General features: G+C 38.2%; 1 protein-coding gene and 1 pseudogene across 1 annotated transcript in view; one reads left to right on the top strand and one right to left on the bottom strand.

Moving 5' to 3' along the window:
- LOC149153125 (cycloeucalenol cycloisomerase-like) overlaps positions 1-15,339 on the bottom strand; it is a 420,238-nt gene that overhangs the window by 384,933 nt on the left and 19,966 nt on the right. The gene's annotated exons all lie outside the window — the stretch shown is intronic.
- On the top strand, positions 667-1,855 carry LOC149153126 (uncharacterized; annotated as a pseudogene).

Raw genomic sequence — 15,339 nt, 5'->3', positions numbered from 1 at the left:
TCTCCTTCAAGATGTAAAACATTGCTCCACCTAAGTAGGTTGTTCTTCATGCAAGCAAGCCTCTCCATGTGACCATCCTAAAGGATGTCACTGACGCTATCAAAAGAACTCCAATGCCCTAAAGAAAATTGCCAAGCAAGAGCCCCACAAAGGTTAAGCAATGACTAAGCAAGCCATCTCCAATGTGTCAATCCATCACATACCATCTTCCTTGTGCAAGTCCATCGTAGAACATCTAGGGGGTAAATATACACCATGTATCCCAAGTTTCATGAAGCTCCCCCAAACATGGTACAAACCCTTTCAAAGTAAACAAAAAGCTAAAAAAATGTAGTGAGAAATGCCTTAGAGTTTCCCGCTATGGTTTTTTTGGAAACGAAAAACTTAAAATTTTATATTAAAAAAAAGAGGAGGTTCTTTCCTAACATTTCATAACATTCTCAATATAAAGAGTAAGTTCAAATACCCATTAGATGCCATGCAACAAATTGTATCATTTATCACGAACAAAGTACACGGAAGTTACATGTAATGTCTCCTCAATGATAGACACAGGGACGACTCACTAGCTCATTCTCGACTTCTAGAGGCTACAGTCATAGGAGAAACTTTAATAAAGGGGGTCAACTAGGAAATAAAGCATCATGGGTCATGTGACTCGATAACATGGCAACTTGTCGAACCTCCACAGCTTGCACCTGCGTTGGTGCGAGAAATTGGCTGCGTTGGTGCGAGAAATTGGAGAGGCTGCCAGATTCTTTCGGCAGCTTGTCGAACCTCCACAGCTTGGACCTGCGTTGGTGCGAGAAATTGGAGAGGCTGCCAGATTCTTTCGGGAGTTTAAGTAGCCTTAGATATTTTAATGCTTCCTGTTGTGCTAATTTAACAATCTCAAGCGAAGCTTTTGGAAATATAAGAACCCTCGAGCATATAGATCTTTCCGGCTGTGAAAAAGTTGTATGGCCCTCGCAACTGGGGCATCAAAGGTCCCTGAAAGTAGTGAAGTTGAGGGGCACAAATTTGAAGAAAGAATTGCCAAGTGCTTTTGAACTCCCCAGTGATTTAGAAGTTCTGTGGATAGGAAACCCTTTGCTGGAGACGGTGATGCCTTCGCTGGGTCACTTACGGAAGTTGAAGGAATTGCGTCTCGAGTATCGCGGGAATTGAAGTGTTTGTCGGCTTCAGTTGAACGGTCGAGTCAGTTGAGTTGGTTGAAAGTGGCTGCTTGTCCCATAATCCACACATCAGAGGTATTCTCTGATGAAGTTGAATACCCCAACCTCAAGGAGTTAATCTTAGAGGAGTGTATTAATCTGGTGGAGATTGGAACATTACCAGAGGCACTCACCCGTGTGAAGTTGAGTAGCTGTTATAATCTGAGAAGTATACAAGGCCTTTGTGGTCTTCCAATGCTCCGAGAGTTGCACATTAAAAAGTGTAACGAACTTGAGGAGCTGCGGAGTGTTGAAACAATGGTGTCCTTGCAGAGGTTGTATGCAATCGATTGTGCGAAGTTGAAGAGCATACGGGATTTGGCGCAGCTAACAAAACTTGAATATCTAAAGGTTCACGGGTGTCCTCAGTTGGGCGAGTTGGAAGGAGTTGAATGTTGTCAATCATTAGGGTATCTTCATGTCGAGGGGTGTCCCAAATTGCGGTGGGATGAGAGAGTAGTAGAGAGGCTGCGCCAGCAATGCGGCTTTAGGTTGGAGGAACCAAATCGAAGTTGAAATGAAAGTGTTAAATTCGCAATTTAAAACCAGAGAGACTAAAACAGAAGCATGCATGATTGTAATATAAATGGTCTTTTCAGCGGTAAAGAAATGGGTCCATGTTAGTGTAAAAGTATTATACAGTGAAGAAGTTTTTAATATATTTTTTTTAAATTTTATATTTAAAAAGCAATGTAGTAAATGTTCTTTTAAATGATTATATTTTTATTAAATATGGCAATTATTTATATGTTTTTTAATTTTAAATATTAAGATTATAACATTAACATTATTTTTTTTTAAGTGGGGCATTCTAAGAGGAAGTGGTTTTCATCCTCGATGTTCCTATTTTCACATATATGGCAGATCCTTTCCTCTTAGAGTGTCCCATGTACAACCACATTAGATCTCAGTTTCATAATCTTTGTTACAATACTGACCTTTCTAGCCTTTTACAATGTCAAAATTATAGTGAGCTCAGGAGGTTTCTCTCCAAGCTTTTTGAGCATAGGAATAAAATCTTAAATCAAAATAAATAATTTGTTTTTTTAGGTCGGATAGACCAATGTTTGGTCTTAGTCCGTTAACCATCATCATCAATATCTTTTCTAATTAAAATATTTTTTTAATAAAATTAATTAAAATAATACATTTTAAATTAAATTGATTTCTTTAAAATTTCTTTAAAAAACTTGTTCTCTCATATTTAAAACTTTTTAAAATAAATATGAAAGTAGTGTAATTTAAATAATAATAATAATTATATATAATTATAAATATAAATACTTATTTAGTTTATTAGTATTTTTTTAATTTAAAATTAAACATTTTTATATTATATTCCCTTAAAAAAACAAATATTAATATTAATAAAAATATTTATTAGAGGAAAAAAGTTAACAAATATAAATAAAAATTACACATATTCTTAAATATTTTTTAATATATAGATATAATTATACATTAATTTTTTTAATTTAAAAGTTTTTACATTATATTCTCAAAAAAATTAGAAATATTTATGAAAAAGGCCTAAAATTACAAATATTTATGAAAAAGGCTTATAAAAAAATAAACATATATTTTAATTAGTATAAACATATGTTTTCCTTATTTGCAACAAAAATGTATTATAAATTTGGATAATTTATTAACTTAATTATATCAATTAATAAATATTTTTTAATAAACAAATATAGATATACATTACAGATATTGTTTTTTTTTGTAATTTAAATATTTTTAACATTATATTCCCCAAAAAATTATAAATATTTATAAAAAAAACTTTGAAAAAAATAAACATATATGTTGTTGTTTGCAACAAAAATGTATTATAAATTTGGATAATTTATTAATTTAATTATATCAATTAAAGAGTATATTAACACAAGAAAGAAAGCCAATTGAGCTATCTCAAAGGTTTATATAGGCATTGAATTAATTTTATTATTAATATGTTTTTAAATGTTATATATCAATTCGATATTAAACATTAAGAAATTATTAATTCTTTAGAAATCAACTATTAATAAAATATGCTCTCTCTCTCTCAATATGCATATTGAAATATTTTATTTATAACCCACTTTAAATTTTTCTCCATATTAAGTAGTGAAGAAATTGCATATTCTTTTTTGTTATTACTATTATTTAATTTTTTAATGTAAATATTATTTTATTATTTTTAAATGTAACATTAAGAGACATCTCCCCTGTACTAGGATGTAGAGTGTCTCTCGACCCAATTAGAGATGAGAGAGAGGAAAGGTATCTTCTAGGGGTTGGTCTCTTGATTGGTTACTATATGTTTTTCATTTAGCATTGAGATATCATAAACAATTTTGTGTATGATGTCTTGTTGTAGAATATTGCGTTAGTTAGCATTTCTTTTACCATCTAGTAAACATAAGTAGTCTGGTATAGTTGTGTTTCTAAACTCTTCAAAAAGGATGGGCCTTGAAACCACACTTCTATTTCCTTTTAAATATATTTTCCAATCATCTAATGTTTTTCCTCAACTCTTTGATCCAATTATACCGATGGAGCTTTTGTAAACTCGAGGACCTTGGAATAGAATAACTCTTTTGTTGCTAAGATTTCCCTTCAACTTACGATGTATAATTTGAATGCCACTAAGCATAATTCTTCTCAAGGGAGATCACGAGCCTCTTGTTTTGGCCTGCTTTGCCTATGTAATTCCACTTTGTCATTATGCCTTCATGTAGACATTAGTGTCAAAGGAATTTGACTCGAAAGACCAAGATGGAGTAGGTTATCCCCTCTATAATTTGACTTAGAAGACTAAGTTGGAGTAGGATATCCATTAGTGTCAAAGGAATTTGACTCGAAAGACCAAGATGGAGTAGGTTATCACCTCTATAATTTGACTTAGAAGACTAAGTTGGAGTAGGATATCCCTTCTATTATCCAGAGTAGAAAAATGGTCGCTATCACCTCTCCATAAGAGCCTCAAATCCAACTCCTTACCCAAGCTCCCCAACCAAGAACCATTTGGTGCTCGATTTGGTTAGCTATGAATCACACCTCTCATGTTTAGTGGCTTGAGACCACCAAACACGTAGAGAACCTAGATTAGGTTGAGAAATTTACCATGATTCAAAGTATGCTTAAAGAATATTGAATGTAAATCATCTTCCGGATTCATCTCACATTAGGTTTTTGTTATGATCGATGTTTCGAACCAGCAACGGTGGTTCATCATCAGGATGATGAACCACCATTGCTAGTTCGAAACATTGATCATAACAAAAACCTAATGTGAGAAGAATCCGGAAGATGATTTACACAAGTATGAAGATCGCAGAAACCTGAAATATGGAATATCGAATGGTCAATATTAGTTTTGTACCCTAGAACCTTTATTGAATATCATTCATAGGAAATGATTAATTCTCTTGGTACCTCTCTATACCACCACCTTTGTTGTTTTTCCCCATTACTGGAACCTAGGTTAGGGTCTTAGAATCACTAACACTACCAATCCAAATACAACAACAAACTACTTTTCACAGCGGAATATAAACAAGAGTAAATCAACACGTGCACAAATATAAACAACCTTTTTACAATTTTCAACAACCCTACTTTGTTATATTAACAAACTGTAATATAACTATCTAGGGCCCCCGTACTAGGGATAATGACCCTCATACATCCACTAGTACAAGAATACAGGAACAAGATACACTAATGGTCTAGATGATGTAATGCACAATCCTAGCTCCTCTTGTCTTATCCTGAACACAACTATGGGTCCTTTTGCTCCCAATTTGTAGCACTACCTCTATTAATGGTTGTTGGCTTGTTGGGGCCTCACCCAGGTTCAGAGTTAATTTAGCCAAACAAATCCCGTTACTACTGGCCCTTTCGGCAATAGTCCACGGAGCGCAGACTGAGGTCTCACCTGAAGTAGTATGGGAGGGTGATAGAACCAGGTTTCCACACCCTAGAGATGTATGATGAGTTCGACTGGTCCGCTGTTTGACCCTGTGCGCAGGTTGCTTTGTGCACTTTCTTGTTCCTCGCAGCCTGATATCCTGCCTTCGCGCAACCCTACTCAGGGGCTGAGCATCGCGTTCTGCATTATTACCCAAGACCTTACTTGTATTCCAATGTTAGTTAATTATCTTTGCCTACTTGAGGGCTTTAAGTTATACTTAACAACATAAACCATTCATACAGGTGCGCGCAGTAAATAAACAGTATATTTGCAAATTATATCAATCATGCATTAACCCAAGAACAGATACACAAAATTATAACAAAACTTCTCTTTATTGATTCCTTCCACGGTTACAGACTCGACTCGCCCTACGCACTCAGCTGCAGGGGTCCGCGCACTAAGCTGCGAACTACTAGGTCTCTGCGCACTCAGCTGCAGAGCGTTCTCCTACTCTACGACCCAAAGACACACTTCAACCTGCGACCCAATCACTTAGACTTTCTCATGCTTCTCTTCTATTCCCTATTCTCTATTTTTTCCTTCTTACACTTAGAGCCTCGCTCTATTTATACAATCCCATGGTCTGCAGACCATGGGTAGGTCTATCCAGTCGACATTACATTACAAAACTAGGGTGGACAACCCTGTGACTCTATCATACTTTCGCGCCCCGCGCCCACAATTCGCAGAGCTTTACAACAAGATTCAGTCAAAACTTGGGCTTTAAGCCCCAAAACATGCCTTGGGGGGATTCCATGCCCAACAGGCCCTCAACACAAACATCATGACTTGCCCTTGAGTCACTCTATCGACGCGATGATCTTTGTGTGGAGTCCCTCCAACTGTTCTCGAACTGCATGGAGGTCAGTAGCGCACTGAGCTGCTGCTTGTTGGATCTGTTGCATACGTTGTTCTGAGACCTCTGTATTAGAAGTGCTTCTCTGCGTCTGTGCCAGTATCCCCTGCATTTGTTTATAGTCCCGCGCCTTTGTCCGGATCCTTGGAGCGCGAAGACTGTGCGCCTACTGGCTAGTCAGATAGTCGGACCACCCGTGTAGGGCTTCAAGCGACTGCCATTCACTTTGCCTGGGAAAGGTTCTCTATTTAGTTTGACTAGTTAGATCGCGCCTCCATCTGTGACCTCCTTAACAACGTATGGTCCCAGCCAATGCATTCTGAACTTTCCCGGGAATTTATCAAACTTACTGTCATACAACAGTACTAAATCATTTACCTTGAAGGTGCACAATTTAATATGGCTATCATGTTAGGCCTTCTCATGCTGCTTTTGCACCTATTGATGAAAGCCAGCCAGGAACCGTTCCTCCTCAAGTTCTTCCAACTGTGCGAGCCTTTCTTCTAGGGCTTCACAGTCCATCATACCTGTGAGCGCTGCTATGCACAGACTAGGTACAATATACTCCATTGGCATGACAGCTTCCATGCCATAAACTAACCGGAAAGGTGTTTGTCCCGTCAATTTCTTGCACGTTGTCCTATAAGCCCATAGTACTGCAGGTATGCACAGGTCCCAATCGCTTCACTGCGTGTTGCAAACTTTGGTTAGCGCAGTCTCCAGTATTTTTTTGAATGCTTCTACTGTCTCATTGTCTTGTGGGTGATACGGTGTGCTTTTCTGATGATATATCTAGAATTCTTTCGTGAGCGTGCTGATGGTTTCATTCAGGAAATGTGTACTGCGATCACTCAATAAGATTTTCGGACAGCCAAATCGAGTCAACACATGTTCAAACAAAAACTTTGCAGCCGTAGCAGTCATGCAGTATTTGACTGGCTGCGCTTCTGCCCAATGAGTCAGGTATTCCGTTGCGGTGATGATGTATCACGCGCCCGTTTTTCCCTGAGGTTTGATAGGTCCTACAAAGTTGATTGCCCACTTTTCGAAGGGCTGCAGCGTCATTTGTGGATTCAAAGGCATCTCGTCCCTCTACGATGGTTTACCAGTCCTTTGACATATGTCGCAGGCCTTACAGTGTGCTTTTGAATCCTGATGAAGGGTTGGCCACCACAACCCTGTGCAGAGAATATTTTGTGCGGTCGCTCGTCCTGCATAGTGTCCTCCTGCAGCGCCCCCATGTGCTTCTGCAAGGATCTGACTTCATTCAAATTTAGGTATGTACCTTCATAGTATCTCATCATTTCCCATTTTGTATAGGTGACCTGCGATGACAGAAAAATGCACTGCACGCACCACCAATTCCTTCTTCTTTTGGACGGAGTATTCCTTCGGCGTAGTCCCTGTTGTCAGAAAGTGGATTATATCTTCAAAGTGTCCATCCGCAACGCACACAACAAAGAGTTGTGCGTCAGGTAATCCTTCCTCGAATTAGTAGGTTCCTCGCCCGTCTCAATACGTGACAAGTGATCCGGTCCTGCGTTCAGGCGTCTGTAGGTTTCAACCCTGTACAGAAATTACCTGCATACGAATTCTAAGACACAGAAAATAAACAATGCGAGAGCATAACACATAAAACACATATACACAAAGATTTTCCCCTAGATCCCAAAATTGGGACTGCTAGCTTGATTTTTCATTATGTTCCTTTCAATGTCACAATACATATTTATACATGCCGAAGCATCCAATACCATGGACCGAAAACCATCGCGTCCAATACCATGGACTGAAAACCATCGCGTCCAATACCATGGACCGAAAACCATCACGTCTAAAAAAAACATGTGCGAAAATCATGCACAAAACCATAGGTGGGTTTGCCCAACCTAACATAGGTTCCAAAACCAAAATTTTCTGGGGTGCTACCCCGGACCCCATAAAGTGGGGTTACGGGTGCCCCTCAAACCCCCTGTGACCTCCCCCCTTCTAACCCCCGGTTAACTACGTGGGCTAGTTGTGGAAAGAATATAACACAACCTAGCATTCTCCCACTTGTTGTTTTCTTTCCATAGGAGGCCACAATAGAGCTTAGTTATTTATCCAGCCCTGCAACACCCATTGTTTCTCTACACCAAGAGAACTTCTCAGAGCTTACAAATTTTGTCAATGCATCTGCAGTATTCTTCAAAGTGTCCACCTTTACCAGCAACACCTTTTTGTCTTCTATCATATCCCTCACAAAGTAATACTGAACATCAATGTGCTTTGTCTTTGAATGATATGCAGGGTTCTTTTCCAAAAAAATTGCACTTTGGCTGTCACAGTTTATCCTTATAGCTTCCTGTACTAACCCCATACTTGAACACAATCTCTGCAACCAAACTTCTTCCTTTCTTGCATGAGTGGCTGCCATGTATTCTACCTCTGTAGTTGATAGTACCAATACAGATTGTTTCTTACTCATCCAACTGACTGCACCTCTAAATAGGTTAAACACATACCCACTTGTAGATCTTCTATGATCCAGATCTCCAGCCCAGTCTGCATCAACAAAGCCACGAATATCCAACACTCTGTCCAATCCTGGTCTTCCTTGGTAGCACAAACCATAATCACTAGTGCCAGGCAAATATTTGAAAACCCGCTTCACTACTGTCCAATGCTCCTTCCCTGGTTTTGACATAAACCTGCTCAATACTCCCACTGCATGTGCAATGTCTAGTCTAGTATAGACCATTGCATACATCAGGCTATCGACTGCACTTGCATATGGAACAAGGGACATGTCCTCTTCCTCTTCTTGTGTCTTGGGACACTGTTCAACAGATAACCTAACACATGCAGGAACATGAACCTTCACTAGTTTACTATCGTACATATTAAACCTCTGCAGTATTGTCTCGACATACTTCCTCTGGTTTAACCAAAGCTTCCTCTTTTCCTGATCTCTTTCAATTTCCATGGCCAAAATATAGTTTGCAACACCAAGATCTTTCATGTCGAATTTGGAGGACAATTGGGTCTTCAAATCCTGGATAATTTCTTTATCATTTCCAATGTGCAACATATCATCCACATACAAGACCAGATAAATAACACGGTCACCAATTAATTTAAAATACACACATTGATCTGCTTTGCTTCTGGTGAAGCCAGGTCCTCGTATAAATGTATCAAATTTCTGATACCACATCCTTGGTGATTGTTTTAATCCATACAGAGACTTCTTTAACTTGCGTACTAGTTCTTTCTTACCCTTCACCGCAAAGCCTTCAGGTTGCTTCATGTAGATCTCCTCTTCCAAATCCCCATGAAAAAATGTTGTCTTCACATCCATCTGTTCTACCTCAAAATCAAAAGCAGCAGCAACAGATAAAAGTAATATAATAGAAGTTACCTTGGCAACAGGAGAAAAAATATCACCAAAATCAATTCCCGGCACCTAGGAATAAACTTTTGCTACCAATCGAGCTTTGTATTTCTCCACTTTTCCTTCTGCATTTGTCTTCTTTTTGAACACCCATTTGCTACCAATGGGTTTCCTCCCAGCTGGCAACTCCACCAGATCCCAAGCCTCATTTTTGTGCAAAGATGCCATTTCATCAACCATGGCCTCTTTACAGAGTTTTCCATCCTCTGAATCCACTGCTTCCTTCACAGTTCTGGGATCATCGTCAGTAACAGACAAAGCAAAATTTGAACAGAAAGCAGATGGACTATACCTCTCTGGCTGCCTTCTTTCTCGAATTGATCTTCTCACAGCCGGAGTTTGTGGCTCTTCATCTTCTGATTCCTCCTCTGCTGTAGAGTTTGATTCTTCCTCCTTTAGCTCAAACTCTATCTTCTCAGGTTCCTTTGGTTAGAATTCATGTTTAAAAACATCTTTCACCTCTTTGAACACCACATCTCGACTATACACAAACTTCCTTGTTACAGGGTTCCAAAGTTTATAACCCTTTAAACCATCCTTATACCCAATAAAGATGCACTTTTCAGATTTACTATCCAACTTAGTTCATTTCTCCTTTGGAACATGTGCATATGCATCACATCCAAATACCCTTAGATGTGAAAGAGAGGGTTTCTTACCAGTCCATAACTCATGTGGAGTCTTATCCTCCAACGTTGATGAAGGTGACCTGTTGACCAGGTAACATGCAGTATCCACTGCCTCTACCCAGAATTCCTGTCCTAACCCGGCACCATTGAGCATGCTTCTTGCCCTTTCCATCAATGTCTTGTTCATTCTTTCTGAAGCTACATTTTGCTAAGGTGTATATGGAGTAGTCTTCTGCCGTGCTATACCACACTTCTTACAGAATTCTTCAAATTCCTTGCTGCAAAACTCTCCACCATTATCTGTCCTCAACACCTTTATCTTCTTCTTTGTCTGATTTTCCACGAGAGCCTTAAATTCTTTAAACCTATCAAAGACTTCATATTTCTTCTTAAGGAAATATATCCATGTATTCCTTGAGAAGTCATCTATAAATGACACATAGTACACATACTTACCCAGTGATGGAACCTTCACAGGTCCAAACACATCACTGTGCACAAACTCTAATATCTGTTTCGCCCTCTTACCACTAGAGGGGAAACTCACCCGATTCTGCTTCCCATATACACAATTTTCACAGAAATCAAAATCGAGAGAGCTATTACTCATACCTTCTACCATACCTTTACCATAAAGTATTCGAAGGCCTTTCTCTCCAATATGTCCAAGCCTTTGATGCCACAGCATGGTCTTCTCTCCAGAGACCACTAGATTTTCTGCTCCACTTTCAAGAACCATAGATCTGTTGTACCCATCAACAACCATGCTACCTTGCAGCTTGTACAGAGTTCTAATCCAAACTCCTCACATCAATACCAGTGCTCCCCGAACCATCTTGTAGGTATCCTTCTCGAACACTGTTTTTACACCTGCATCATCCAGCTTTCTTACAGAAATTAGATTTCTGGCCAATGCAAGAATATGTAGAACACCCGGAAGTGTTCTAACTCTTCCACCTTGCAACGTCAACTTTACCTTTCCGCGACCAATGATTTTAGCCTTCCTATCATCCCCCAAGAAGACATCACCACCATCATATTTCTCATACTCGTAGAACCACTCTCTATGGGGTGTGAAGTGAAAGGATGCACCTGAGTCAATCAACCATTGGCTCATGATCTAAATGTGTACTTGAAGAAGCCAAGTACACATCCCCACCTTCATCTGAGGTGGTTTTCGCCTCTGTAGAAGGAGCCTCATCAGATCCCTTTCCTTTGTTAGGAGCTTTAGATTTACAGTCCCTTTGGAAGTGGCCTTCCTTTCCACATTTCCAGCACACCACCTTTACAGGTTTTCCTGGAGATTTAGATCTCCCTCTAGATTTAGATCTCCCACTTGATGACTTATTTTTGTTTCTGTTCTGGGACCGTCCTCGTACAGACAAGGAATCACCATTCTGGCTCTCCATATTTTTCCGTCTCATCTCCTCCGTCACCAAGGTTGAGACTATTTCATCAAATTGCATGGCAGTTGTATTGCTACCTATTGCAATAACCAGACTATCCCACGAATCTGGTAGAGAACACAAAAAACTGATGCACTTATCTTCATCTGAAATTTTAATGTCCGCAGATGCTAACTGACTTACCACAGTATTAAATGCATTCAGATGCTCTGTCACCGAGTCTCCATCTTTCATCCTCAGGTTATACAACTTTTTCCGCAGGAACAGTTTATTCACCAGAGACTTAGATTGGTACAAAGTCCCTAACTTGTCCCACAAAGCCTTCGCCGTAGCTTCCCCTGATACATTCAATAATACTGAGTCTGAGATACACAATCGTATTGTGCTCTTTGCCTTCCGATCCAACTTCTTCCATTCTTCATTGGACACTCCCATTGGTTTAGTACCTAGATCTACCGTGATCCATTGATCTTTATCCACCAACAGATCCTCCATCTTGAGTTTTGACAACTCAAAACTCTGACAATTAAATTTCTCGATCTTTATCTTTCCACTGCTCGCCATCTTCTTTCACCACTAGAATCGATTTCGTAGATATCCCACTGAACAGGGTCTACCACGGGCCCGAGCAAAACCCCTCAGCAACAAAGGCGTCCCCTTGAAGCCAAAACAGCTCTGATACCAAATGTAGATTTCAACCCCGTACAAAAATTACCTGCATACAAATTCTAAAACACAGAAAATAAACAATGCGAGAGCATAACACATAAAACACATATACACAGAGATTTTCCCCTAGATCCCAAAACCGGGACTACCAGCTTGATTTTTCATTGTGTTCCTTTCAATGTTACAATACATATTTATACATGCCGAAGCATCCAATACCATTGACCGAAAACCATCACGTCCAATACCATGGACCGAAAACTATCGCGTTAAAAAAAAACATGTGCGAAAATCATGCACAAAACCATAGGTGGGTCCGCCCAACCTAACATAGGTTCCAAAACCAAAATTTTCTGCGGTGCTTCCCCAGACCCCATAAAGTGGGGTTATGGGTGCCCCTCAAACCCCCTGTGACCTCCCCCCCTCTAACCCCCGGTTAACTACGTGGGCTAGTCGTGGAAAGAATATAACACAACCCAACAGTGTCCAGGTTTTACCAGGACCTCAAAGTCATATTCTTGGAATAATAAGAGCCACCTATATATGCGCCCCCCAACATAGGCTTATTGACCAAGTATTTTAGTGCTGAATGCTCTGTATACAACTTGAAATGTCCTCCTAGGAAATAGTGCCAATATTTTTGGAGCGTGTACACCATAGCCAATCCCTCGCGCTCAGTTGTGGAATAGTTCTTTTCCGCTTTGGACAACCTGCGACTTGCAAACGCGATAGGGTGATCCAAGCCCTCTCTGCCCTCTTGTGTGAGCACCGCTCCTAGCGCTATACATGATGCATCAACATGGACATGAAACTCCACATCCCATTTTGGGAAGACCAGGATTGGAGCAGAGGCCAATTTCTCTTTTAGGACATCCAAGCTCTTCATGCAATCATCATTCCAGCAGAACGTGACATATTTTTTCAATAGTTTATCCATTGGCACAGTGATCTGGGCATATCTTTTGATGAACTTCCTATAGTACCCTGTATGTCCCAAGGTAGCACGCAACTGTTTAACACTTCGTGGTGCTTCCAAATTCAGAATTACTGCAATATTCGCGGGATCTACCATTAGTCCCTGTTTGTAGACCACATGTCCCAGTAAGTTCCCAAAGGGAACGAGGAACGTACACTTCTTAAGGTTCAGCGCAATTTGGTGTCGTCGACAAGTATCCAACATCAAGCGTAAGCTCACTACGTGGTGCTTAACCAATCCAAATACAATCCAAGCATCTAGATAGACCTCCAGGAATTTGTGGATATATTCTTTGAAGGCGGCTACAACTATGCGCGAAAAGATGGCTAGCGCATTCTTTAACCCAAACGGCATGATGGTGTATTGAAAGCAGCCCCACTCCGTCGTGAAGGTGGTCTTGCTCCTGTCTTCTGGCACGATTTTGATCTGGTGGTACCCTGAGAACCCATCGGTGAAGGAATATGCTTCTTGTCCATCGAAATTTTCCAATACTTCATCTGTGAATGGGGCCGGGAATGGGTCGTGTACATAGGCGTCATTCAACTTCCTGAGGTCCACGCATATTCTTATCTCACCCTTCTGCTTTTTCTCTTGTACTACCATAGGGCTTACCCAGTCGGATTCTTCCACCGGCTCAATAATTCTAGCTGCGAGCATTTTGTCTAGTTCTACGCGAACCTTTTCCTTGTACTTTGGATTCAAGCAGTAAGGCCTCTACTTAACCGGCTTCGCGTTGGGTTTGAGGGTGATCTTCATCATCCCTAAATCACCAACGATCCCCTTTAAGTTCGTAATCTTGGTCAGGAATAAGTCTTGGTACTCTGGAGTAACTCAGCGACCTTATCCACCGTGGCATCATCCCAATAGTCGTCGAGCATTGCATACTTCGGTTCGGCCTCCGTCCCAATGTTTACTTGCGTCGTTTTTACCGGTGCGGTGATGTCAAGATCTTCAATCAATGGTCCTTGAATCTCGCGATAGCCTTCAGTTTCTAGAATGTATCAAAGAAACACATTAAATTATATATATATATATATATATATATATATATATATATATATATATATATATATATATATATATATATATATATATATATATATATATATATATATATATCATACCCATTTAAATTACACACTTAAATTATATACACTTAAATTATATACAATTATACTTAAATTATATTAAATTATATAATTATAAATAGTTATAATAGAAATGTAATATTTCAATAAAATAAAAAAATTACAAAAACACATATACATGTAATATTTTAACAAAATGTAAAAATTAAGAAAACGCTCATGTATATTAAAAATTATTTTAATCTTTAGATTTTGTTATCATTAATTATTTTTGAATATATATGTTAAGTTTGAAGAGATGTTATCATGTCTTATCTTGTTATTTTATGTAAACATTTTGACTTAGTCAAATTACATAAAAATAAAAAAAAAATTATTAATTATTAATTAAAACATTTTTACTCAATGAAATTACATAAAGATAAATATAAAAATAAAATAAAACTAATTTTTTTTATTAATTTATTATTAATTATTAGGCCAATCTAGATCCATCTTAACTCCAAATCTCCTAAGTGTCCAAAGGGATCAAATCTCTTGAGTTGCAAACCTCTTTTAAAGTGAAAAGAGATTTGATCCCTTTGGGCATTTCATAGATCTAGAATTAAAATGAATCTAAATTGGTTATACTATATACATTTAAATTATATAAATTTATATTTATAAACAATTATAATAAAAAAATAATATTTCTATAAAATATAAAAATTAAATATATGAAGGGAATATATATAATTTTTAAAAAAATATTTTAATTTTTAAATTTGGTTCTCCATTATTATTTTTGAATACATGTGTGTTTATTTTTTATTTATATCATACATACTTAAATTATATAAATTCATATATTTATAAACAATCATAATAGAAGTATAATATTTCAATAATATATAAAAATTGAATATATAAAATAAACATATGTATATTAAAAATATTTTATTCTTGAGATTTTACTGTAATACTATTTTTTGAATACATATATAATATGTAAAATTACATTGCGGAAAATTTCTGAAATGCTTGGAAGTCTTGGTGGGATTCCACACGGAATTCCGCCTCACATAGAATTCCGCCTCTCATACGCTAGGGTATATGATTGGTTAG

The sequence above is a fragment of the Pinus tabuliformis genome, chromosome 9 (genome assembly GCF_031772625.1).
Source record: "Pinus tabuliformis cultivar Carrire ecotype Pingquan chromosome 9, CPIR1, whole genome shotgun sequence".
Classification (NCBI taxonomy): Eukaryota; Viridiplantae; Streptophyta; class Pinopsida; order Pinales; family Pinaceae; genus Pinus; species Pinus tabuliformis.
This window is presented reverse-complemented; position numbering and strand designations above follow the sequence as displayed.